Source organism: Triturus cristatus, chromosome 11 (assembly GCF_964204655.1).
Source record: "Triturus cristatus chromosome 11, aTriCri1.1, whole genome shotgun sequence".
Classification (NCBI taxonomy): domain Eukaryota; kingdom Metazoa; phylum Chordata; class Amphibia; order Caudata; family Salamandridae; genus Triturus; species Triturus cristatus.
Genome location: NC_140594.1, coordinates 953,162,301 through 953,187,470, shown reverse-complemented (window position 1 = coordinate 953,187,470; position 25,170 = coordinate 953,162,301). Strand labels below are relative to the sequence as shown.

At 47.9% G+C, this 25,170-nt stretch overlaps 1 long non-coding RNA gene and 1 pseudogene across 1 annotated transcript; both read right to left on the bottom strand.

Annotated features, from left to right (window-relative positions):
* Positions 1-213: 213 nt before the first annotated feature.
* On the bottom strand, positions 214-7,978 carry LOC146785739 (uncharacterized). Its single transcript, XR_014970785.1, has 4 exons — positions 7,675-7,978; positions 6,850-7,104; positions 2,368-2,518; positions 214-1,492 (listed from the first exon to the last, which is right to left on the bottom strand). It is a non-coding gene; the product is annotated as an uncharacterized LOC146785739 (long non-coding RNA).
* A 9,616-nt stretch (positions 7,979-17,594) lies between these two features.
* Positions 17,595-18,795, bottom strand: LOC146785738 (uncharacterized; annotated as a pseudogene).
* Between the last annotated feature and the right edge of the window lie 6,375 nt (positions 18,796-25,170).

Below are 25,170 nucleotides of genomic sequence, written 5' to 3'. Positions count from 1 at the left end.
CCCTGCGGTGTACGGGGGACCAACCCTTCCTGGGCCCTTCATTCCGCCCAAGGCCAATGAATCTCTGTGGAAGTGTGCGAGGCTCAGGGGCCCATCAACACATTCTGCAATATGGCCTGGAACTGCCTAAGTCCCCTTTTATTTTAAGACCCACGACCGCCCTTGGATGTGGACTCCCTCCCTCCTCTAAGACAAGCATTTCAAACCACACTCTTTTGGATTAGGGGAAGTAACCCCCCCGGCTGTATTTATTACATAATTAAAACATTACTTATTATTTACACTATGTACAATTAAGCAGAAAGTCCAGATACATTGATAGATACACGATGTCACTTGGATAACCTTAACATGTTTCAAGTACATAATCATTCCTACCGTAATCTAAACATGTATATACTTTACTTTCTGCGTGTCCCCGCTAGAGCCTACGGCAAGGTCAATGACTGGCAGCCCCAGATCCAGGTAAACTACAAAGACTCCACCGGAGTATGCTTGTGTAGGGGGTACAGCTTATTGGTCTGATATTTTCTCCCGCCCCCCCCCCCCTACGCCCTGAGCCTTAACTCCATGAAGGGACCTGCAATCCTGCATACTTGCGCCCTGATGCGCATGTGCGTGCGAGGGTGGCTGACTAGCCTACTGGAAAGAGTGACTCCCCTGGCCCACGCACCCCTTCAGCTTACCGACTGGCTGTCACTGCCCCTGGAGTTCCATGGTGCTGGCCGCTAAGGAACGAAGACTATTCTTACCAATCATGACCTTACCGCCGCAGGCCAGCATAGTTGCCCGACTATCTGGCCTCAGCTCACTAGGAGGTCATGTCCTGCGCCTTGCGCCCTCCAACCATGCTAGGATGTCCTCCATGAATGCCTGATTCCCTTTAGACGAGAGGTGGACCCCATCCTGCAAAAAGAACTGATCGCCCCGGATGTACCCATGTCCTATTGACTTCAGTTTAGGGGTCCTGAACAACTTCTCAAACTTCGTGTTGACCGGCTTTACCGCATGATTCAACGCTTGCACTGACTCACCCCCTCTCCACTGGAACCTTGGGATCATGTGAGATCAGACTATCATGGCATTGGGGCAACTCTTTGCCAACCATCCTACCTCAGTGAGCAGTTCCTCAATGAGCACCCTCCGCCCCAGGTGTACCAAGTCGTTACTCCCTAAATGCAGTATCCAGATTGCAGGTGGTCCCTTTTTAAAGCACGGTTCACCAGCTCCCTGAATTGCCTAATGCGTAGTCCACCATGTCCATGAAACACTATTTTTGCTCCCAAATGCCGCACCCTGGCCTCATGGGCCCCTGAAAAGAAAGTTTTTAAACGATGGACATATGAATGACCAATTAACCAGATTTCCTGTTGTTCTTGGGCCCAAGAGTGAATTTGGGCCATAACATGTGCTGCCCGTTGACAAGGTGACATCCTTCCGTCGTGATGGTGTACCGATGCAAGCTTCTTCCCTGAGTCACAGGATGAAGAAACTGCAAGTAACAAGAAACAGAACCAACCGTCAGTGCATTTCCCCACTACTTGCTAAAGCATATGCAGCCACACATAGCGCTTCTAACAGTTAGAGGAGCACCTACCAATCCTCTTAAGCTGCTCCTCTTTAAAACCCCTGGCCACTGCCTCCGTGGCAGCCCCAATCCTAAAGGAGTGGGTCCCAAAGCTAGCTGAATCCAAGCCAGAGTTTTGCATGGCCAAACCCATGATCCTTTTGAACTGGAAGACAGTGAGGGGTGAACCGTCCACATGTACTAGAAGCGGCCCTGCTGTGACCCACTTCCACTGTGCCATGAAGGCCTGCAGTCTGGCAACAGGGCAACATGTACCACCTACAGCCCTGTGAAGCACTATGCTCTCGCCCCTTCCTCCCTGATCAGTCTTGGACCTAGGTAAGGAGATCAGTACAGAGTCCCCCTTTATTTGCACATGTCCCACTTGCAGTGCTCCCTGCCAGTCACTTGTGCTCCTTGTCACCAGCTCCCCTATCCTGAAAGCACCATAAAATGCCAGGCAGAATGCTGCTTGAAACAAAGTAACCTCCCATTCCGAGTTACAGACCCGCGGCAGAGCTTCCAGCAGTTTAGCTAGTGTTAGCAACCCTATGGGTCTTCTTTCATCAGGCAGCACCCCTTGCAAACGCTGCCACCCCTTCAAAGCCTGGCGCACTATGACATTTCTTGTTGGATCCCCTTTTCCCTTTGTCTTAGCAAAAAATGAGATGGCTGTAATGTGACGCTTGGCCCCTGCTACTGAGTTCCCCTCATCCCTCATGAACCTCAGATAAGCGGCCACCGACCCTGGGACGTGCCACTTTTGTTCCCAACTATCCCCCAAGAACTGACAAAATGACCAGAACGCCCCTTCGTAAGCTCTCCTGGTCCTGGGTGCTAGGCTAGCTGCCACGAGGTCCGATAACTGGGGGCACCAAGCTGCCAAAGCTGTTCTGGGAAAGGTGTTGGGTTTTCTGCTGCTTCTGGGAGGTGGTACCTGAATGCCTGCATCTTAAAATCAGATAAAGAATCAGCGGCATGTTTTAATACTCCAAGCACATGTTTGGCTCTAAAGAGTACATTCAATTTCATACACTGTAATACAATCTCTTTTAATAATCACAGGATCATTTTGCACTTTGCCGCTTGATTGTTAATACATTCCACCACCGCCATGTTATCTGACCAGAATATCACAGACTGATCGCTCACATTTTTTGGCCAAACAGACAGTGCCACCAGGATGGGGAAGAGCTCAAGGAAGCTTATGTTACTTGTGAGCCCTGAGTCTATCCACCAGCCCGGCCAGCGCTGCGCTATCCATTCAGACCCCAGAATAGCACCGAACCCCTCGCTACCCGCCGCGTCGGTCATCAACCCCAAATTGGGACTGGACCTGGGCGGGCTAGGCTACACCACCCTACCATTGAAATTGCGCAGAAATGCCTTCCAAATGAGCATATCCGCTTGACCTCGCTAGATAGTCTGGTGTGATGGTGCTTCTCCTTGAGTCCTGACATAGCCTGTTCGATGGGGCGGGAGAAAGGACGTGCCATTGGCATTATGCGCAGTGCAAAATTCAATTGTCCCACCACTTGCTGCAACTGATGCAGAGTGACATTTTCCCTAGTAAGGCAGTGCTGTAATGCTATCCCGAAATCAGTCACCTTCTCCGCCGGCAGCCTAGACACCCCCTGCACTGAATCCAACTAAATTCCTAGGAATTTGATCTTTGTGCTAGGGCCCACTGTCTTACCTGGTGCCAATGGCATGCCAAACTCACGCATGAGAGCGCAGAACCTCACTAATGCTGCCCTGCAATCCCCCAATCCTGGTGCCCCCAGGAAGAGGAAATCATCGAGGCAATATAATACCCATTGGTGGCCTGTGTCCCACCTGAAAACCCACTCCAAGAGAGAGCTAATCTTCTCAAAGTAAGCACAGGAGACTGAACAACCCATTGGCACACTCTTGTCCATGTAATACTTCCCCTGAATTTGGAAACCCAGCAGGTGAAACTCCAGTGAGTGCACTGACAGTAAGCGGAAAGCTTACTCAATGTCAGACTTCGTCAGCAACGCCCCTTGACCCAAACTTCTAAGCGTGATCAAATGATGCATATTTTACACTACGCAATTTATCTGAAATCGCCTTGTTCAACGAACTCCCCCTGGGTGCTGAAAGATTATGGATTAAGCAGAACTCACCCTGCACCTTCTTGGGGACCACCCCCAGTGGTGAGCAGTCAAAATCTTTCATTGGGATACCGTCAAATGGGCCTGCCACTCTGCCCAGCCTCCCTTCCTTCTCAATTTTTGCTGCTGCTACACCCTTGTTGCACCTGACTGAGATTTGGTTCCTGCAGTGTGCCACCCCTGTGTAACCCTACGCCGGGATCATAAAGCCTTCTAAAAACCCCTCCCTAATCATCCTTGCGGCGTCCGGGCAATTGTACATGTTCAACCAAGGGATCATGGCGCTGATATTTATGGGGGATCTAGCCTTCGCAAGGGGCGCTTTCTCATTCCTGTTTTTTAACTCTTTTTTCCCTGGACTTTTTGAAGCACTTAGATCCGGGGTGTGATGTGTTACTACAGTAATCATAGCTGTGCTTGAACCCACATGTGCCTGTAGCTCTATTACAGGTTTGTCTATTGAAATCAAAACACACTCCCTTTTTCCTGTGCCCCCCACCTTTGCTGAGGTGCCCCCCACTTTGCCCGAGGGGCCTGCATGAAAGGGCTGGAACCTAACATTTTCCTGTGCCTGCCCCCAGAGGTTGTCAGATGGCCCCTGACCCAAGTGTTTCAGATGAATAAACATGTCCGTCTGACTCCATCCCAAAGATGGATCCTGTGCCTTTGCCCTTCTAAATTCCTTATCGTATTCCTTCCACCACGTTGCCCCCCTGTGTGGCATGAGCGGCAGTGATCCTGTTCTGGTAACACGCCATTTCTGACCCTACTGCTGGAAAACGCTCGAGCTTGATTGCCATGTAGATAGTGAAGCCCTGCATCCAATTAGCCAAATTTTCTTCCACGTGTATTTTAAGATTATGTTCCCACTCCCTAGGGTGCGTCCACTCTTTGTTTCTCTTCGCCTCCTCCCTCTCTCCCTCATCTATTAACAGAGTAAAAATGCTAACATTTGCAACCCTCCAGATCTTTTCCTTTGTTTCCTGAGACAAATGCTGCCCCAACTGTTCTCTAGATGAGCGCAGTTCCCCCAAACTTAATGGTGGTAATGATTTATTTATAGCTGCTGGTGCTGCTGTGTCAGCTGCCTTCGGAGCTTCTGGATCCACTGGTGCGCATAATGGTACTGTACCCCAACCACCACCTACTGGCACTGTGCCCAGGGGCGTAGCACCGCCTGCCAGTACTGCCGGCACCACATTTGGCATAGCCTTCCCCAGCTGTGCCATTATTTGTTTGGTCTTCTCCATAGCATCGCCCCCGCTGCCTGATGCTCCCGCTGCCGGGGACCAATTTCCTACTGTCTCAAGCCACGGGAGTACTGCTGCCAGATTGGCCACTATATCTGGCTGGGCAGGCGTGCCCCCACTGTTCCCCCCAACGGAGGGACTGATGGAGCCTGTGGCTGGTCTCCTGCCGGAAACGTGGGTGTTGGTGATAGAGATCAGGGTGTGTATAATATTCCCACTACCACAGATAGAGTAATCTCACAGTTACACGCACGTATATTCATCATACGCTAGGGCCAATTTCACTAAACATACGCTCATATACTCTACCAGCAATAATAAACCTGTGAAAAGAAAACTCTAGTCACCCTGCATCAATATCAGGTCGATAAGATCTGGTTATTGAGACTGTCCATAAACATAATCTATACAACCTATACGGCAATAATCAAAATATAATACACAATAATTGACAAGAAATAATATCCAACACCATGTTCAAGTTATATTGCTTTATCTAAAATTAGTCAAATGAAAATCAAGCAGAATAAATCATTTTTCTCATAGTTACCTATTCTAGCTAAATGTCAGAACGGGTCAGGACAAGTCTCTCGGTAAAGTTTCTCAAGACGAAGTCCCTTCAGCATCAATCCTCAGCAGCGCAGATTCGGTACGCGGCAAAGGCAAATGGCAAGTGGCAAGACCCTCTCTAGGCTAACAATTCTTATACTGAATCGAACAAAAGAAAGATACAAAGAAAAGTTGTAATGTCCGCTGGACCGCTGAGCAGAGCGAGAAGGAAAGGATGTAACATTGCTACATTCGGAAATCTCCGCTCAGGAAAAATCACAAAATAAAGACTACGGAACAGGAACCAAGAATCACAAATGTATCTGTTAGTTCTACTTCTCCTCGGCAATGAGACCAATGCTCAGAGTCTTTCTCTAAGGCTCCTTTGTTTTCCCAAGGCTGCCAAGGACGTTCCATTTCACTCAAAGATTACCCCGGCTGCTGATATCCTCACGGAAAATTTCACAAGGCAAGCAAGGACTGTGGTCAGCTGACTTCAGGACCATATTCAGCAGGGCTCTCTTCCATCACAGTTTTCTATTCTCAAATCGAGGCCAGGCTTACAAAATCGGCCATCTTTAACTAGGCCGCCATAGGCCACAATAGACCATCTTAATTAAAAGAAACAAAAACAACGTTACCACAGCATAGTGATTAAACAGTGTTAACCCCACTAATACCCTTATGTGTATGCATCTATCTAGCACTTGCAACATAGAAAAGCATTAATTCGGAAAGCGTTTTGTGCTAAAAAATAAACAGCACATAGCAACGTTTAAACATGAAAACACGCACGTTATTGTTAAACAGCACATTTATGCGCACCCACGTGTAACTCTCTCTTATTAGGACAAACGGATTGATTAATATAAACACACTTGCACAAGACAAATAATTAATTGCTAGTAATTAATAAAATTAATATGACAAATAGACATGCCAGAGCTTCAAAAACCAGCGAATTTTCAAACAGAAAACTCTGCTCCAGCATTGGCGTTAAAGGTTACACATTGCCCTGCGGGCTTGGCATGGGGACAGTAGGCTGGGGTATCTCCTCCCTAGGTGCCGGTCCTGCGGCATTCTTTTTCCCTTTCCCGCCAGACCTGGGCCTACTTCTTATGTGGAAAGGTGAAGAAAAAGTCTTAGGAGGTACTATAGGTCGCCTGGACCTCCCGTCCCCCCATCAGGACAATCCACCTTCTCCTGCAACCGTGTCAATGCCTGCCCTATAACCTGTACTTGTTGCATCAGGGCCTCCAGCATAACATCTGTGTGAGAACATTTCTCATTATGCTTCACCTTAGGGGCCATTGCGTTTAGAGGTCTGAGACACTGCCCAAACCCTTACCTGGCAGTAGTAGCAGCCACCAGCTGACCACAGCACCCACGCAACTAGAGCCACGCCCACCAGCGAATCTAGTGGGTCAGGTGAGACACTCAACCCGCGTGGCTCCCAGAAGCGGTGAAAATGCAGGCCTGCCGGTGCTGCCGTCAACGAAACCCCCCGTGGGCCATCCTGCAGTGATGCCCTTGACAAGATTGAGTGTCTGCCTGCAGCGACAAGACCTGTTCTGCTCGTAACTCTCGAGATGCCCGTTAGTGCCTGGAAAAACAGAAGAAAAATGACCAGTACTTAGCAGCACCGGACCGCGTTGTAGCGTGATGCCTTATCACGCTGTATTTGCCTCAGCTTAACACCACACACGTGTTCAAAATACTGTCCTTTTGCCCTTAGCCACCTTCTACAACAAAATGCTCCAAACGCATTAAAAAAGGCTGTGCACGTGTTCACCCGGCACCAGCTGATGTCCCCGTAATGCCCCAGCTGGTTAGACCACCCATGTAGCCTGTCGCGCCCTAGCAACCACTTAACACAGAAATATTTTGACGCACTCCAGACGCGTTAAAACAGTGTGTGCGTTAACCTGGAAAACCTAGGCACCAGTAAACAACAGAAACCAGAACCAGCTGATGGACCACTTCAGACGCGTTAAAATTAATGCGCGAGTTAACCTGGAAAACCTAGCAACTAGTAAACAACAGGTCGGGCGCGCTCCTGACGCGTTAAAACTATGCATGCATTCGCCCGGTAACCTCGCAACCAGTTTACAGCTGTTAATACTCGGACGCCTCCCAGACGCAGACACCCCCTTTAGACTGTGCGCTCGTTCACCTGTCAAATAGCAACAGCTGATGTCCCGAGCACTCCCGCTGCTCTCCCGCTCTGGCAAAAGACCGCAATTCTGATGCCACTTTTCCGGCGAACAAACCACAGTTCCACCGTCCTCGCTTCTCTCGTAACCTGCAACACAAAGAGAGAAAAGCCAATTACGTGCCTCTGATGGCCCGGGTAAGTCGTCTGGGGGAGCGAGAGAACATGAGACTGTTCCCGCTCCCCTCGCCCCCTTTAAGGGGGGGGGGGGCACAGGGTAGACCAGTAAAAACCGACCTACCCCAACATATTAGAATCACGCTGAACCGGATGCACTAAAGTGCTTCCGGTGCACGCTCCCACCGGGCAGCCATTGGTCGCTCACGGGGAAGTGGGGCGCCGCGTCATCAGTGCGTACGGCAACACCCCCACCTCCTCCAAGCCCCGGGGATCAGCGCGAATGCCATAATGGCGGCACGCGCGAGGTCAGCGCTAAGCCTTGCCCAAGAGGGCATCATTTTGCGTCACTCTACTGCTTTGCATACTAAACTCTCCAAGGTTGTAGTGTTGTGCCGGACATGTTCTAGTGTCTCAGCAGACACTTGGTTAGTCAGCCACTCCCCTCCCTTGTGAGAGTGGACACACATGAACCCACACCCATCGATCACAGGTGTCATGAGTGACGTGAACCTGCTAATAAAAGGGCCTGGGAGCATGTGCTTGTGGCCAGTTACCAGTACCCTGTTACTGTGTCTGTGTGTGATTGATCCGCATGTGGGTCTAGCGCCCACGACACAACACAAGGGTAGGGGAGTGAGCAATCACAGATAACTCTATACATTGGTAGTAGAAACAGAAACAGACACAGTGCGTCAGAGAAATTACACACACTAAAAGCCAGTGTCCAGTCTGCAGTGCTTTATCAACATTATTTACATTACGAAATAGAAGGACATTTAAAATAAAGGACAACAAACCAACTTTGAAGGTCTTTTGAAATTTAGGGGGAAATACACGAGCCTATACATGCCTATATTACCTAGGAGAACAGACAAGAAGCAGTCATGGGGATTCATATCAGACTTTGATTCCTTGGCCAGGTGTGATGGAAGACCCTGGAACAGACAGCCTATGGGCTGGGTGACTGTTTCGCTGAATACCTGTTTTTACTGTTTCTTGTAGATTCCGAAATGGGAAGTCTGTCCCTTTTTTTAAAGTTTGAACTAGAAACTTCACTTTTCATATTTGTGAGTATTTTGAAATTTAACTCATAGCCACTTAAAATCCCTTTCCTGCTCGGAGCTCTTGCAAATCTCCAAGGACATTTAGCAAGATGTAAGTCAAAGGTATCAGGCTTCAAAGCTGCCTTGCCATGTACAATGATGTCACATCAGATGTCTCTGGAATCGGGCTATATATCTACAGCCCTGGTGCAGAACTTCACTACTGGCCCTCCTTGTGTAAAATTGACCTGGTCCTTTTAATGGATTTCTATGACTGTGGCCGCATGAGAAAAAGGCGTACTACTGCCTGGGGATCTTAACTGAGAGTTGTAGATCTTTCTGGGAGCTGCTATCTTCCTCTGTGGCAGCAAGTCTCTGCTCTCTCTTACTCCTATTTCTTCCTGCAAAGTCTAGTGCATGCTCAGTGGTCTCAACCGTTAGTTGGATCTGCAAATTACAATAGAGCAGATAGACCATTTTTCTCCTTTCGGATTTGTATGAGCTCTAGCAGGTCAGACTGTGGCCTGTGAGAGGATGAGAGCAGCAAGTAAGTGCTTCTTGGGCACCTAAAGCTACACCTGAGCAGATGAAATCTGGATTTGGACCTATGAGGCTGTGCACATGGTTTATAGTGGTTGTACACCTTTCATGTCACAACGGCGCGCCTGGCGTATCATGGCAGCATCATCCTAGGTAAATTAAAATCAGAAAATAAAATATATCTTTATCTGCTGTTGTAACTTTTTAACTTAAAATGTTATGTGGCAGCACCCTCATTGGGAGACTACTGAAGCCTACACCACCCATTGTGCCTGCTAGTGCTACCAATGACAGTACCAAAACAGCTACTAACCATCACACTCCTACAAGTGTGACAGTTCAGACTATTCCAGGCCCCCAAAGCTATAAGATTAACAAGGGCAGCAGGTATTAGTCATTTTAACGTATATTGGATTAAAAAAGAACTGTTGTTGTGCCCACTCTAAATCAGGCAAACAGCCCACCATATGGCAGACTGTCATAAGCGTGGGTGCTGCCAATTAAGTGCATGTGCTGAGCACCGGAAACCACCTGCTCAAATTAAGCATGGGTCTTCAGGGTCAAAGGACGCGTAATATCACATCTGAATCCTCACTCATTTTGGTGATTTCACATTCAACCTGCATTCAGGTTGTTATTGGCCTAATACAAGTAGCACACTGTAACAAAAGAGGAAAGCCTCTTCAAGAAAAATTCACCCATTGTTTAGTGGGTACAGTGATTTCCATTCCGAAGCCTGAAGTTCCGGCTGTTCAATCTTTAGTAGCTACCAATTTCCACCTTAGTCATCTTTTCACACTTTAGCGCCAAGACGCCTCTGGCATTCGAGCACTTAATAAGCTTCTTTATACTTATACTTATTCCCTTTGCCCTCACCTTTCGTTTTCCTTGTGCCCAGTTGGTGGTTGGCAAGTTGGTGGGTTTTTTCTTTTGTGTTATGTTCTTTACAAGATGCTTTAGAACTGCCCCTCTTTAGGCATGTTTGTAATATTAACCTCTCATCATTTTCAAGTAAAGATGTGCAATTTTGCTGAGTACACAATATATATTGTAACTTCATAACTCCTACCTATGGGGAACAACCTTTACAACGCAACTTTTACAACGCACTACACTTACAACACATTTTTTACAACGCACAATCCATTACAACGCATGACATTACAACGCAGGACACTACAACGCATTTTTAAAAACTACCTTTACAACGCATTCCATTACAACGCATACTACCATTACAACGCATACCATTACAACGCATAATATAGTAATTTTTACCCCTATACTATCCAACACTTACCCTACTGTTGCACCCCCTGGAGTTAGAATAGTAATTTTTACCCCTATACTATCCAACACTTACCCTACTGTTGCACCCCCTGGAGTTAGAATAGTAATTTTTACCCCTATACTATCCAACACTTACTCTACTGTTGCACCCCCTGGAGTTAGAATAGTAATTTTTACCCCTATACTATCCAACACTTACCCTACTGTTGCACCCCCTGGAGTTAGAATAGTAATTTTTACCCCTATACTATCCAACACTTACTCTACTGTTGCACCCCCTGGAGTTAGAATAGTAATTTTTACCCCTATACTATCCAACACTTACCCTACTGTTGCACCCCCTGGAGTTAGAATAGTAATTTTTACCCCTATACTATCCAACACTTACCCTACTGTTGCACCCCCTGGAGTTAGAATAGTAATTTTTACCCCTATGCTATCCAACACTTACCCTACTGTTGCACCCCCTGGAGTTAGAATAGTAATTTTTACCCCTATACTATCCAACACTTACCCTACTGTTGCACCCCCTGGAGTTAGAATAGTAATTTTTACCCCTATACTATCCAACACTTTCCCTACTGTTGCACCCCCTGGAGTTAGAATAGTAATTTTTACCCCTATACTATTCAACATTTACCCTACTGTTGCACCCCCTGGAGTTAGAATAGTAATTTTTAACCCTATACTATCCAACACTTACCCTACTGTTGCACCCCCTGGAGTTAGAATAGTAATTTTTACCCCTATACTATCTAATACTTACCTTAAATGCAATTTAATATTATGCGTTGTAATGGTATGCGTTGTAAAGGTAGTATGCGTTGTAATGGAAATGCGTTGTAAAGGTAGTTTTTAAAAATGCGTTGTAGTGTCCTGCGTTGTAATGTCATGCGTTGTAATGGATTGTGCGTTGTAAAATATGCGTTGTAAGTGCATGCGTTGTAAAAGTGTGCGTTGTAACGACATGCATCCCCTACCTATAGTCACTCTATATACAGGCTTTGGCTGTGAGGTGGGAGAAGGATCATCCTCCAGAGCACAGCAGCAGATATGTCTATTCCGGTGTAAGTGAGGCTGGGTCCAGCTCCTCCATCCCATCTTGCCGGGATAGTCCATCAACTCATACTGAAGCTCCCTTTGTGTGTGGTTTTATAAGGGGAATACACAAAGCCCAACTGTCATCCACTCCAGACATTTGATCAGAGACAGGCAGCAGGCACCAAATGGCTAAAATAAGAAAATGCCAACTTTCTAAAAGTCACACAATTGATGGACGGAATGCAGAACAAATCATAAAATTCACTCCCAGTCAGGAGATCTGGGTTAAATCCATCATTCTTTTGCTCACCATGCCACCCCAGTTTAGACCTGGCCATATGCAAATCAGTCTTGACCCTGCGCCTCATGGGAACAGTCCAGCCCGAACTGCCAAGCCAGGTCCTCCCTGGACCGTAAATAAGTATCCTAGGACTGGTTTCGGGGTTTCACCTTCATCAGCCAGGATAGCTTGATTCCAGTGGCACAGTGAGCCCGGGACCCACGTCTGGGTCCTGGGCTTTCTAAAAGTGTAATTTTCAGAATTGCAATTGTGATTCCAGAGACTCCAAACTTAAAAAATCAAGCTCTTTACAACTACGAATTGTACTTAAAAAGGTAATAAGGTAGTCCCAATGTTATCCTACGGCAGCGGCTGTGTGCCCCACTCTCATTTTGCCCCCTGGCCTCTCAATTAAATGTGAGCAAAACAACTAACAAGTTATGCATTACTCAGTCAGCCTGTGGCAGTCAGCCTCTTGCAGAGTGGAGTGGCTTAGGTGGGTCCTAGCCAGAACAGGCATGATGGGGGTGGGGCTTAACTTAGTTGCTTAACAGACACACACTCGTCGACAGAGTTAGCAGCACCTGTGCCAAAATGCCCATGTCGGGTTGGACGGCTGCCTTTCTCCAGCCAGCTTGGCATGCGCACAAGAGGCGCCTCCACTTATGCATTAGCGAGCCGGGGTGACTCAAAGTTGGCATCCCCCGGTCTCAGAAAGGAGCGGTGCCGCCGCCTGCCCGAACTAATCCTGGCACTGCTGTAACAGCAGGAGCACTGCCAGAATTGGCTTAGAGAGGGTGAGATCATTGTTACTAGGGCCTGTGTGTTCTCGTGAGGCAGCGCAGGGTGGCTGAGGCTGTCTCTCTCTCTCTCCACTTTTCGAGTGGCAGTGCGGCATGAAGGCAGACAGTGCTGCTTGCTACGGCATGGTGGCGGACACGATGTTGAAAAGACCTGCCACAACAACAGGTAACTAAGATTAATGATTAATGAGTTCAGTGGGGGAGTAGATGGTGTTTTATCTAGCAGGGGCTCTGTAAAGTGTGAGACATAGTTAAATCTTGCCAGGGAGGTGTCACCAGGCAGTTTTGATGAAACACTACATATTGCAGACATGTGCAAGTATTTTTACAAATAACAAAGCTGGCATCCTCGTTAATCCGATTAAAATGTTTTAAGAGGCCGCTTTACTCCATTTAAATTATGTGCATGCTCTGAAGACGGAGGCTCCATTGTTATTCCTGCATGCGGCTGCCTATAAATGTTACCATTTGTTAAGACACTTACACAGCACTGCATTACAATTCGGTTGATGCAGGGCCGATCGTTTTACTGTAATAGCTTGTTTCTTCTAGTGAGAAAGGGAAAGTCTGCTGACAGTTTCTCTCTGCAGGGACTGAGATTCATTAGCGAGGCAGGAGAGCAGATCACGCGTTTATTTCCGACAGGCCCTGAAATGCTTCAGTGGAACTTAAGGGCATCTAGTTGACAGCCATCGCATTGCTTAAAAATTCTGAAAAGATGTGCTGCAGAGGAGCGCACAAAGTCTTCTTTCATAATGTGGGGAGGAGGTACAAAGGTGTGCATGTGTGTGTGTGTAATGGGGTGCGTACAGTTGTAAGTATATATATATATGCATGTATATGTGCTAGTGTTTGTGTACATAGAGGTGTTCATGCATAGAAGGGTCTGTGTGAGGGGTGGTGGGCCTTGCAGGTGTGCAATAGGTGTGTGTGTGTGTGTGTGTGTGTGTAAAGAGGTCTTAGGGTTGCCACCCCCACGCCATTCTGGACTGTGAGGACCCTTAAAATACTACAATAAAGTGCGTGCAAGATAATAAATGAGAGGGACACTTTTTGTGGATAAACTATGTCGCAAGTTTATTGATTACACAGGTTGGGTTAGTTTACGGGCGATCCAGGTGCCGACGATGAGTTCCTTGAATGGCCGACAACCATCCTGAGAAAGCTAGAGCTGTCCTGTTGGTGTTTTCCACACCACCTCAGTTAGATTATTTACAGCTCGTTCCTCACGGTAGGTTGCCAACCTACTCTTTACTTTGTGCCATGCTCCTGACATGTCAGAGCGAGACCCCGGCCAGTCTCCACAGCTGCTCAGGATTTCAACTGTCCCTGGAGGGATTAAGGAGCGCCGTCGCGTCATCCCAGGCCCCGCCGTAATGACTCCCAGTGACCCGAGGCAATTGCTTTTTTGGCTCCAAGACCCACTATCTGGAGGCATTCTGGTTGTTTAAAGCTTTAGGATCGCCCTGTAACTCTGCCAAGCATCGGGAATAGCACTTTGAGATAACCGAGGCCTCCCATCTGTGCTCCCCTCACATCTCCTTTAAGTACAGCCCGCACTTTCTAAGGCATCCCCTATGCTCAGCAGGAAAATATCTGTACCCACATGAGACAGGTGTACCCCATCCGGTGCAAAAGTACCACTTCAGGTGTCTACTGAGCAAGCTATGCCTGATGAATCCCAATCCATGTAAATTTCTGTAGGGATAGATTAATTCTCCACCTTGACATCTCAATAGCTGCAGGTGATCTTGCTCCCTTCCACTCCCTGCGTGGGATGATCTCCTACTAAAATATCTTGCGCCCATCCATTAGATTAGCTCTCTTGGTCAAACTCTGTTGCATGGCCTGTAAAAGGGGGCCCCTGCCACAGGAGGTGAGATCGTTTCCCCCAGATGGATTATCAGAATGTCTGGACTAACCCCTTCTTTTCCCACCAGCTGGCGAAACTTGGGTTCCAGCATAGCCCATCTCATTCCCGGGCTTCCCATCCAGGACATTTCAACGTTACTGAGGCCGTGTGTCCAACTCCTGTCTCTGGCCCGCTGTTCCGCTCTGGCCACAAAAGAGTGACCCATCACCCATACTGTTTTAAGTCCTATATAAAACAAGAAGGTAAACATTACCACATACTTTATTAACATCTGTGAACACACTCAATATATTGTCATACAAATATGAAGGCACAAATAATGCTTCGGCACACTACCAATCACTGTGTAAACAAGGACAGAACCAGGCTTAGTTTATCCAGTAGTTTGTAGATGGACTTGCGTTCTGACATACAACTTGTATCAGTCTGACTGCCACCTTCCAATGTGCTTAATCGCCCCAGGAGGCAAACCCTCTTTAAACGCCGTTGTGACAGGGCCAATTCTAAAGGAATGAGTTGACCATTTCTGTCCCTGGTATCCCGCCTCTGTAAGTGCCCGTCTGAGGATGCTTCTGTATTGAAATTGGGTGAGAGGCTGGCCGCCCTGGTAAAGCAGCAAGTAACCTGGTTGTTTGGGGCGATACTCCAGATAAGCCCTGAGCAGTTCTATCGGGCAACACTCGGATCCTCCCAGCCTGGTCAAACGGACTACTGAGCCTTTCCCCAGCTGATCCGTTTTTGACCGTCTCACTGTCAGTTCGGCCACATCCTGCCCCATTCTGAGGTCTCCCATCTTTATCCACCTATAAGAAGAGTCATTGTTTGCATGTGCCACTAGTTCAGATGTCTGGAAGGCTCCAAAAAATGCTAGGGAAAATGTAGTGGAGAATAGCAGTGCCTCATAACGTGAACTACATACGACAGGGAGTGCCCCCACCAACCTCTTCAGCATGCTCAAATCAATGGGTGCCCTCTGGTCTGGTGACTTCACTCTCTCTTGTCTAGCCCATTCTTTCAGTGCTGCCCATACAGGGAAACCTGCAGTTGGATCAGCTTCCCCTTTCAGCTTCGTAAAGTAGGCGAATGCTGCCAGGTGTTTTGACACCCATGCGTGTGATTTCCCATTCTCTTTTGCCCACAGCACAAATTGCTGCACTCTTCCAACAGGGTGGTGGCCCTCCCCTGATCCCAGGAAATGTGTCACTGACGCAAAAGTGCTGTAACACACCTGATATCTGGATCAAATCCCAGGTGCCAATGATAATTCTCCCAAGGCCACTATCCTTTGCTCCACTGAACCATGTGCCACCATTCTGTCATCTCTTCCATCGCTTAGGATAATTTGCCCAGAATTTCTCCCACTGAAAACGAGAGAGCATCAGCTGCCACGTTCTTCACCCCTTGGACATGCCTGGCACGAAATTCTATATTCCTCAAAATTCACCCATTCACCAATTCCCTCAAAAGCCCCATCAAAACCGTGCAATTGCCTGATTGGCAGTTAACGGCCTGCACCACTGCCATATTGTCCGACCAGAATGTGATATTTCTGTTAGCTAGCACTTGTGGCCATAGATATTAGTGACAAAACAATTGGAAACATTTCCAAAACAGTGATGTTTTTTGTAAGCCCATGTTTCTTCCATGCATTTAGCCATTTCACCGCACACCACTCCCTGCCTAGATTGGCACCAAAACCCTCTCTCCCAGATGCATCAGTGAACAGCTGAAGCTGCTAACTGCTGCACCATGGTATGCGCCACAACAGAGACCCATTGAAGTCATTCAGAAAGGACAGCCACATGCTCAGGTCATCTTTCAGTTCCCCACTAAGCCGCACTAAGTGATGGGATTTCTCTACTTTCACTGTTGCCCTAGCAAGCCGCCTGGGAAAGATTCTCCCTGCTGGTATGATCCTAGCTGCAAAGTTTAGCCAGCCCAGCAAGCTCTGAATTGTGGCCAGCGTCACTTTGTTCCTACTCAGGACCTGCATGATGTCGCTTTGAAGGGCCGCAACCTTATCTTTTGGCAGTCTGCACATCCCTGCTGTAGAATCAATTTCTATGCCCAAGAATGGCAAACATTCTGTTGGTCCCTGGGTCTTCTCTGGGGCAAAGGGCACACCTAGTGAGTGACTAAGTTGTTGAAATGCCCAGAGGGTCTTGCAGCAGTCCCTGGAACCTGCCTTACCGAGGCAGAGAAGTCATCTAGATAATGTAATGAGCTCTCCAGGGGGTTCCTCTGCCTCAATGCCCACTCCAGGAGGCACGCAAATGCTTTAAGCAGGGAACATGACACTGCACAGCCCATGGGCATACATTTGTCGTAGAAATACTGCCTGTCCCACTGCATACCTAGTAGGAAAGAATCTATCGGGATGGACTGGGAGGAGGCAGAAAGCAGACTCAATATCCGCTTTTGCTATAAGAGCACCCTCGCCTGCTGCTCGTACCAAATCAACTGCCTCGTCGAATGAAGCCTAACAAACTGAGCATGCTCTGTCATCTAAGTAGTCATTTAATGATGATCTCTTGGGGTAAGAGAGATGGTGAATCATCCTGTACTTGGCCTGCTCTTTTTTGGGCACGATCCCCAGAGGAGACACAATAAAATGTGGAAGGGGTGGTTGGGCAAATGGCCCAGCCACCCTCCCCATCTGGCACTCCTTCTCCAGCTTGTCCCTGACCACCTCTGGTGCTTCTATGGCTGAGCGTAGGTTCTCGGCCTCTCTTGAAACTGCTGGTCCAGAATATGGGATCCTAAAGCCCTCACTAAAACCCTTGAACAACAATTCCCGCTCAGCTGCTCCAGGGTACTCCTTCAGGATAAGGGTCAAGGTGGGAAAGGAAGTAGGGGATGGTGCTAAAATGGAGTGTTTAGACTGAGAACAATTAAGGCTGATTTGCGCCGACATTGGCGCCTCTTGGCCTATCGGCCTTGCCTCCTCTGCAACTGGTTGCTGGGTGACACCTAGCACACTTGGAGCAGGTGTGGGTGAATTTGCATGTGGCGCCCCAAGTTCATGCCCCATTGTTGTATTGCCTGCATGCGTTGTTGGCTCTATGCTGAAAGCCTCCCCTCGGCGAGCCCCTGCTCTGAAAGGAATGTCTAAACTGTTGTTTTTAATAGTATGGTTTTGTCTGTCTGTACTTCCAGAAGGGGGTGTCTTTGCCTGTGTTGCTATTGCCATTACCCATGTACCTAGAGCTCAATCTCCCAACAATCCCATGACATCTCAGGTGCCTGCTCCATCTTTTGCCTGTACTTTCTATCATAATTCAACCATCCCGTGCCCCCATTACGCTTGTATTCCTCATAAATTACCCTGTTATATTTGCACAGGGCGGGCCCCTGCTCAGGGGACTTTTCGAATTATGACTGTGGATAGCATGACAAATGCCTCTAACCAGTTGTCCATTGTCTCATCTGGTTTAACCTTCTTCTTCCACTTATGTTTATCAACCTCCTTTCTCGACACCGTGATGTCTGCGCCTTCCTTGGCAAACGTAAGCAATGAAAAAATGTCAATGAACTCCCTGTTCCAAATTCTCTCTCTGGCTTCTAAAAGAACTCTCCATGCCAGAGATGACCTTCCAGTCAGCAACGGCGGATCAGGCCTAATCAAAATCCCCTTGCTATTAGCACCCGCCACGACGTCTGCAACACCCGTGCCTGAACCCCTCATTGTCAAACGGAGGACCTTGGCCCGTACCTCCAGAGAAGGACTGCTTCCCTGCACCCACATTTGACTCACGCTCGCTTGACTGGTGCTGGGAGTCTGCCCTGTGCCTGCCCCAACCAACAATTTTGCAGAGGCCATGAAGCTGTGCATAGCTTCCATCATCTTACCCAGGTCTCCTTGCAGGTCCTGACCAGATGCTCCCGGGGTTAGGTTAGGAACCAGGTCCTACGCGGGTTGGTTTGTTTGCCTCTGTGCCGCCGGCAAGCTAGTCTGTGGGTCATGTGCTGCCCCTTCAAGGTTACCACTGTGGCCAGTACCTGGGTCTTGTCCTCCACTGTCCTTCCTGCCTCTGTTTGTTGAGTTCTCCCCTTGGGAAGTTGATGGTGCTTCTGTCCCCGCTTGCTCCCCATCTCCTTTCTTGGCCTTCCTCAATTTTCCCCCAGCCGCTGCTCTCGCTATCTGCTTCCTTTTGACAGGTTGAACACTTTAGATACTAAGACCGGAATCAGTTGGCTGTAACACATCAGCATCTGTCAAGGTGAGTGATGCTGATTGTTGCTGTATCTCCTGCATAGCCAACATCTTCCTTGTCCACTCCAGCCCTTTTGCCTGCCCCATGGCCATGAGCTTCGCCCATACTTCGGCGTCCTCATGGCTAGGCTCTGGGGAAAAAACGACTGGGAGCCGTGGCCCTCCATCACTCCAAGCGTGCATGTGGGTGAGTGAAAGAAATCTGAAATTGAGAGAGGACATTTTCACCATTGTGTGCAAGGAAATGTGTCACCAGGATCAGTGTTTGGAATAAAGATGGCCACTTGGCATTGGACCGATGTACCCGAATGTACAAACTTCATATTTAATTTGCGCCCTCCTGAAGCGCATTTACAAGCCAGCATAGAGATGTAGGGAATTAAGCAACATCTGAAACATCAGCTTCCATAATGGGCTTGCGCCCTTCTGAAAGTTATTTGAGCGTAAATTCTTCAATTTCTATCATGACATGAAACAAGACACACCGCTATGTCATAATGGGCTTACGCCCTTCTGACTGCTGTGAAATTAACTTATCACCCATTGGGTCTGCATTAGCCCCATCCTCTTGCCCCCAATACCTGCTGCACCCTCGGTACTAGTCAGTGTCAGAATTGGCATCTTAGCTAGGCAGTCTCTCCTATCCGAATGTGCCATTCCCTCCTGATCGCGTGTCAGCTGCTGGACAGTGCCCTATCATTTGCCACAACCACCTGTAAGATTGAGCAGTGTTTAATAATAAATCGACCACATTCCCCAGTCCCGCCGATGATCCCGACAAACAATGTTGCTCAACAACAACTCCCCCGCCTGGGACGCCTATTGCTATGTCACCTGGCAAAAGGACCATACGCCAACCTGCCACGCATACTTCCCTGTCTGGGGCAAGGACTACCTGGTATGACGAACCCACTTATTCACCAAGGGTGCTGTGGTTCACCCTGCTCCGTTCCCCAGACCCTTCTGTCTTCGTAGATGCAGCTCAGCTGTGCCTGATAAAAATTGACTACGTAATCCCTTGCTCCACCAAGATGCCCAAGTGCCAGCCACACTACATGTGACTGGTCCCCACCCCCCAGCCATTGTAGCATTGGCATATTATATGTAGCCACCAGAAAGCATTTTGATAAAAACACACGGCTACGCCCCAACATTACAAGGTCCCTCCCCCACCCCGGTGCCAACCTGATGTCTGCTGTTTAGGTACTTGCCAAACATTATAGTAATTGCCTACCACTTACTCTGGCCGTCTCACCTTAGCAGTGCCAGGCCTATCCAGAAATTATCTGCATGACCCGTATGCCTTCCTTGTAAATTAATCTGAAATGTAAAGAAGACGTTTATTATTCATTCCCCCCCTAGCTCCACTGAACGATGCTCCCAGCCTGCCCTTGTTGCCCTAAAGCCTTAACCACCTAAATTCCCTTTTCCTTTTTTTTTTTTGGATTACTTGGGGAGACAACCTCCTATTTTTTTTTTAAACTTAAAATTGGTGGGTTCGTTGTTCAAACTGCGGCAGGCTCATTTCCAACATTGCCCCTTTACGCTATTGCCATATGCTTGCCACGCCCCCATTTATCGTCATGCTCCCTTGTTGCTCGGGTAGCGCAGCAACATGGACGCCGCAGCCCATTTCATTCAAGATGGCGGCTGAGTTGGCCCATTTCAACTCAATTTCAATGCTAGGCAAGATCCACATCCCCCCTCGTGGCTATCTGCTGCTCCCCAGAGAACCAACCGGATCACTGTGAATGACCCAAACCCTCGATGCTGCCACCGCAGACATATGACTTCTTTCTGCCTAATGCACGCAAGAAAGATGGCGGCGTCCTCGCCTGCCGTTGGGGTCCTCGCCTGCCATGTACCCTTTAGCCCCGCCCACATATCGTCTGGCGCCCTCGTGTCTCAGGCCATGAGAAATGGCCATTGCCTAGAATACGGACGCACACTCGCAACCACCAAGCCCCATGCAGGCAGGCCCACCCACCCGGAGATGATGTTTGCCGCCCGAGGAGCAATGGTGGCGTCGCCCCCGACACAGACCTGTGGCTGCCCCAGACCCTAAAGCCTTGCAGGGAATCCCCATCCCGTAAACGGGAAGGGGGAGGGGCATCCCACCCCATGCAGCAACCCAAGAGGTGAGTTGGAGAGGTGAGTTGAGGAGAGGCAGTGAACACAGAGCAGACAATGCTCCGCACAAAAGTGCATACTCCCTAATAGCACCCTCCGTGCCACAAAGCGGCAGTGGGGAGGGGCGTACCACCCCCATGGCAACCCGAGAGGTGAGGGGAAGGCAGTGCACATGGAGCAGAGAATGCTCCGCACATAAATGTATACTGCTCACTAATAGCACCCCCGCGCAGCAAAGAGGCGGTGTTAGCCATGGGGAAGGGGGAAGAGAGGGGGCGGGCAGGCGGTTGGGCATCGCCTCAAAACACAGATGTTGGCCTGGAGCCGAACATGCTCCATCTGAGATAGCCATGTGGTACGGCTGCTGCCCGCACTAATTGATCGCCATGCGCACGCCTGACCCTTCCCACCAAGCAAGGATGAAGTGGAGCGAGGCATCCATGGGCGGGTGACGTCACCGCAGCACCAGAACACCATCGACTTCCCCTTAGCCACCAGCAACACTGGCTTGCTGCCCCATGACCCTGCATGCCCAGCGGCCAATCTCGTATTTTTGATGTTTGCGCCTTGCAATTAGGGTTGTTGGTGGGAGGGGAGGTGATCCGCTGCTGCAGGTGGGAGCCGCAGTGGAAACTGCCTGTGGAGACGTGCCGGTGAGTTGGTGCCGCAATTTGATGCGATTGATTCGGCACACATTACGGAGGTAGAGGTGGTGGTGGTGGTGGTGGGGGTAGGGGTGAGGGCAAATGCGTTAGGTTTGTTCCTGTCCCGTATCTTTTTTTGTTGTTGCTGACACCCCCCATGTCTTACTAGCAGCGCGCTCACCCCGCTGAGGCCTACACTGCCATTTGCTCACCTCTCTCAGCCTGTCTGCCACAGGTCCACTGAGTCTTAACGCTGGCCGCCCAAAGAGGCCCTGCCCCGGGAGGTGACCCCTTATGAGCCCTCCTGGTCCTTTCCTGCCCCCCTAACACTTCGAGGCCATAAACTATAGGGGTGACCCACCTTCTCCTCTTATGGTGGCCTGATGGGCTCGTCTACCCTTGCAGCAGGGAAGCAACACTAGGATGCTGTCCCCTCTGTCGCCCTGCGTGCAAGATGGCCTGCTGCAGTTACAGAAGTGTATACAGCCCTGTATAGGGGGGTTGTGTTTAGTGGTGTACATTCAATAGGTGTTGCAGGCTTGTAAGCAATTGAGTCACTAAGTAAGTAAATCATTTTGGTTAATTAATTTAAATTAATTAATTAAATTAATTAAAATAATTAATTAATTAAAACCATTTTGCATAACACAATCTAGAAAAAAGCACAGTGGATTACAATTATGTGTCAAGCAGATAAAAGGTTACGTGCACAAGTCGAGTTTAGAAAGGGGGTGACAGGTTAGCATGTTAAAAAGCAGTTCTACTCTTTTTCTTGCAAGCAGAACAGTTCTTCAGTTGTCCCAAAGTCATACCAAAAATTCAAGGGTCGAGTGCATTGGCATCTGCGCTAGCAGCCTGTCGGCATGATATATTCGCAGAGTGTAGTCTTTTAAACGAATTGAAACCCCTGGATTCAGATTCTGAAGAAAACAAAAGCTTGCCTGTAGGTCAAACTATGAGTCTCACACCTTCTAGATCTCCAGTTATTTTGTTTCATACTTTTTATAAACCTGAAGGGATGAAATACCAAATTAGGTGAGATATATACTTAGGCTTAAGAGGCTATCCGAAGTAGAGGGCCAGCTTCATGCACTTATCCCTGTCATTTTCTTAATGGTGTAGCCTCGGGAAGAAAGTCATGGCCAGAGTTAGACAGTTGTGTATGTGGCAAAACAAAAGAGATGTGGTAAGCACTAAGGGGTTTCATAAGGAAACTACCATTGAGTTACACCTGAAGATGGCTATGTCTGTACAGACATGCGCATACACACGCATCCACAAGTTGGATGAATCAATACAAACATGCCAGTGAAAGATAGACGACTGGAGAAAGTAGACCCTTTCTCCCATGGGTGAAGGTTAAAATGCATGAGCCGTCTCACTAAGATCAATCAATCAATCAATCATGGGTTTGTTAAGCACAGCTACTTACCCGAGTGGGTCTCAAGGCGCTGATCTTGCTGCTGCTGACTACAGTCTCCCCTTAGCAGGTCGAGGAGGGAGCAGCTCACGATTATCTAATCTGAGTGAGGCTTATTGTTTCAGCCTCAGAGGTTGAAAGTCTTGCTCAGCATTGCAGAGGAGTAAATATGAGTCCTTAACACTTGTCGGAGAGCTTGCACTGATTTATTGGACATTTCTAAGAAAATGTGGCGGTTTTCTCACTAGAAACACACCAATTTTGCCTTTAGATGTATTTTCATTAGGGGGGCATGGTCTTGCGCCGCAGGAAGATGGCGGCTCTCCGGTGAGCTCCGTACAACCGCGGACCCTCTACAAGGATTTCAGCCCGTATTTCGCAGTTACAGGAGCTACGACGATGGGTTTCTTTCCATGAAAGGTCGGAGCGGTGATTAAAACTGCTCTGAGCATCCTAACCTCTTCCAGCGTACCTGTGGCAGCGGCGGTGTTTTTACCTCATGATATGAGTGGTAGCCGCCATTTTGTATCGACCGCTGGCCTCATGCAGCTCTAAGGTAAACCAGCGTTTATATGTTTAACGCGCGGCAACGTGATTTTTTCTTTTTTTTTTTATCTGCCTCATGGTTTTAAGCGCTGCTGGACATACCATGTATTCTCAACGTCTTCAGCCTAACTGATGGTCTTATGCTGCCATTAATTTTCACCTCAAGTATTTTTCTTCTCTATTTCTCCAGCTAAATGAATAGAAATTCAATAAGATGCTGCGCTTTCTGAGCTTATGACGTTCGGTCTAAGCTTTAATATTTTTCTCTACATTTTGGTCATACCTCCTAGCCTCCTGAAATCTTGGCATTTCATTTAATATTTGCCACGTCACTTTCGCTTCATCACCTGATTGCGAATAATGGAGTGCTGACGGAGGGTGATGTACCTCTTTTGATATATTATTCTCTGGAGCCTTATTCATTACTGACTTGTCTTCACTAGGCATATGGGCAGATTGAAATCATTATTAAAAATCAGTTCTCGCCCTCCTCATCATTTCAAGATGGCTAATGAAGCTCCAATTTCGGTCAGAGCCTCATCTTCTGGTACCAAACCCAAGAGAGCCAAAAATGATCCTCCTTCACCCATTTTATCCTCTCAAAATCCTGTTCTTGATACTATTTTGGATGAAGTGAGAGGTCTTAAGTCCTTTATGACCACGACTATCGAGAAACTTCAACAAATAGAGGGTAGATGGATCAGTATGCAAGCTAAGGTGTTAGATATGGAGCAACGTATCTACATGATGTTTCTACTAAAGTTCCGATTTTGGAACAGGAAATTCAACGTCTAAAGCTTCACACAGAGGACCTTGAAAATCGTAATAGACGCAATAACCTACGTCTTTATGGTCTTCCAGAAAATCTTGAGGGTGCGGATATGCTTCTTTTTCTAAAGAAATTCTTGTCAGAACTTTTGGACCTTCCGCCAGAGCCTTTATTAAATATTCAACATGCCCATAGACTTGGTCGAATAAATCCTCATGCTGCCAAGCCTAGAGGAATAATTATGTTGTTTTTGGAATTTACTGACTTAATGCGAGTCCTCTCTGCAGCCAAAGCAAAACGTCATCTCAAATGGTCTGGTCACAATATCTTCATATCTCAAGACTTATCTAATGCTACGAATGCTAGAAGAAAAAAATTCCTGGCTCTTCGTCCTCAAATGAGACAATTGAATATTCGATATGGTATCCTTCTGGCCAAGGTTAGTATACAAAACAAAATTCTGGTCTTACTGAATATTTATGGCCCAGTCAAACCAGAACCCACATTTTGGAATGACATTAAGATTTTACTCTCCTTCATTGATTGCCCACATATTATTATTGCTGGGGATTTTAATCAATGGATTGACCCCTTTTCTGACAGACAATCTAAATGTAAGTTTAATCCCATAAAGCATTCCAATCGGCCATTGCCTCTCGTTCATTATTTGATGTTTGGAAAACTTGTAACCCTGACTCTCTTGAGTTTACTTTTTTTCCCAATGTTCATCAAACACGTTCCAGGA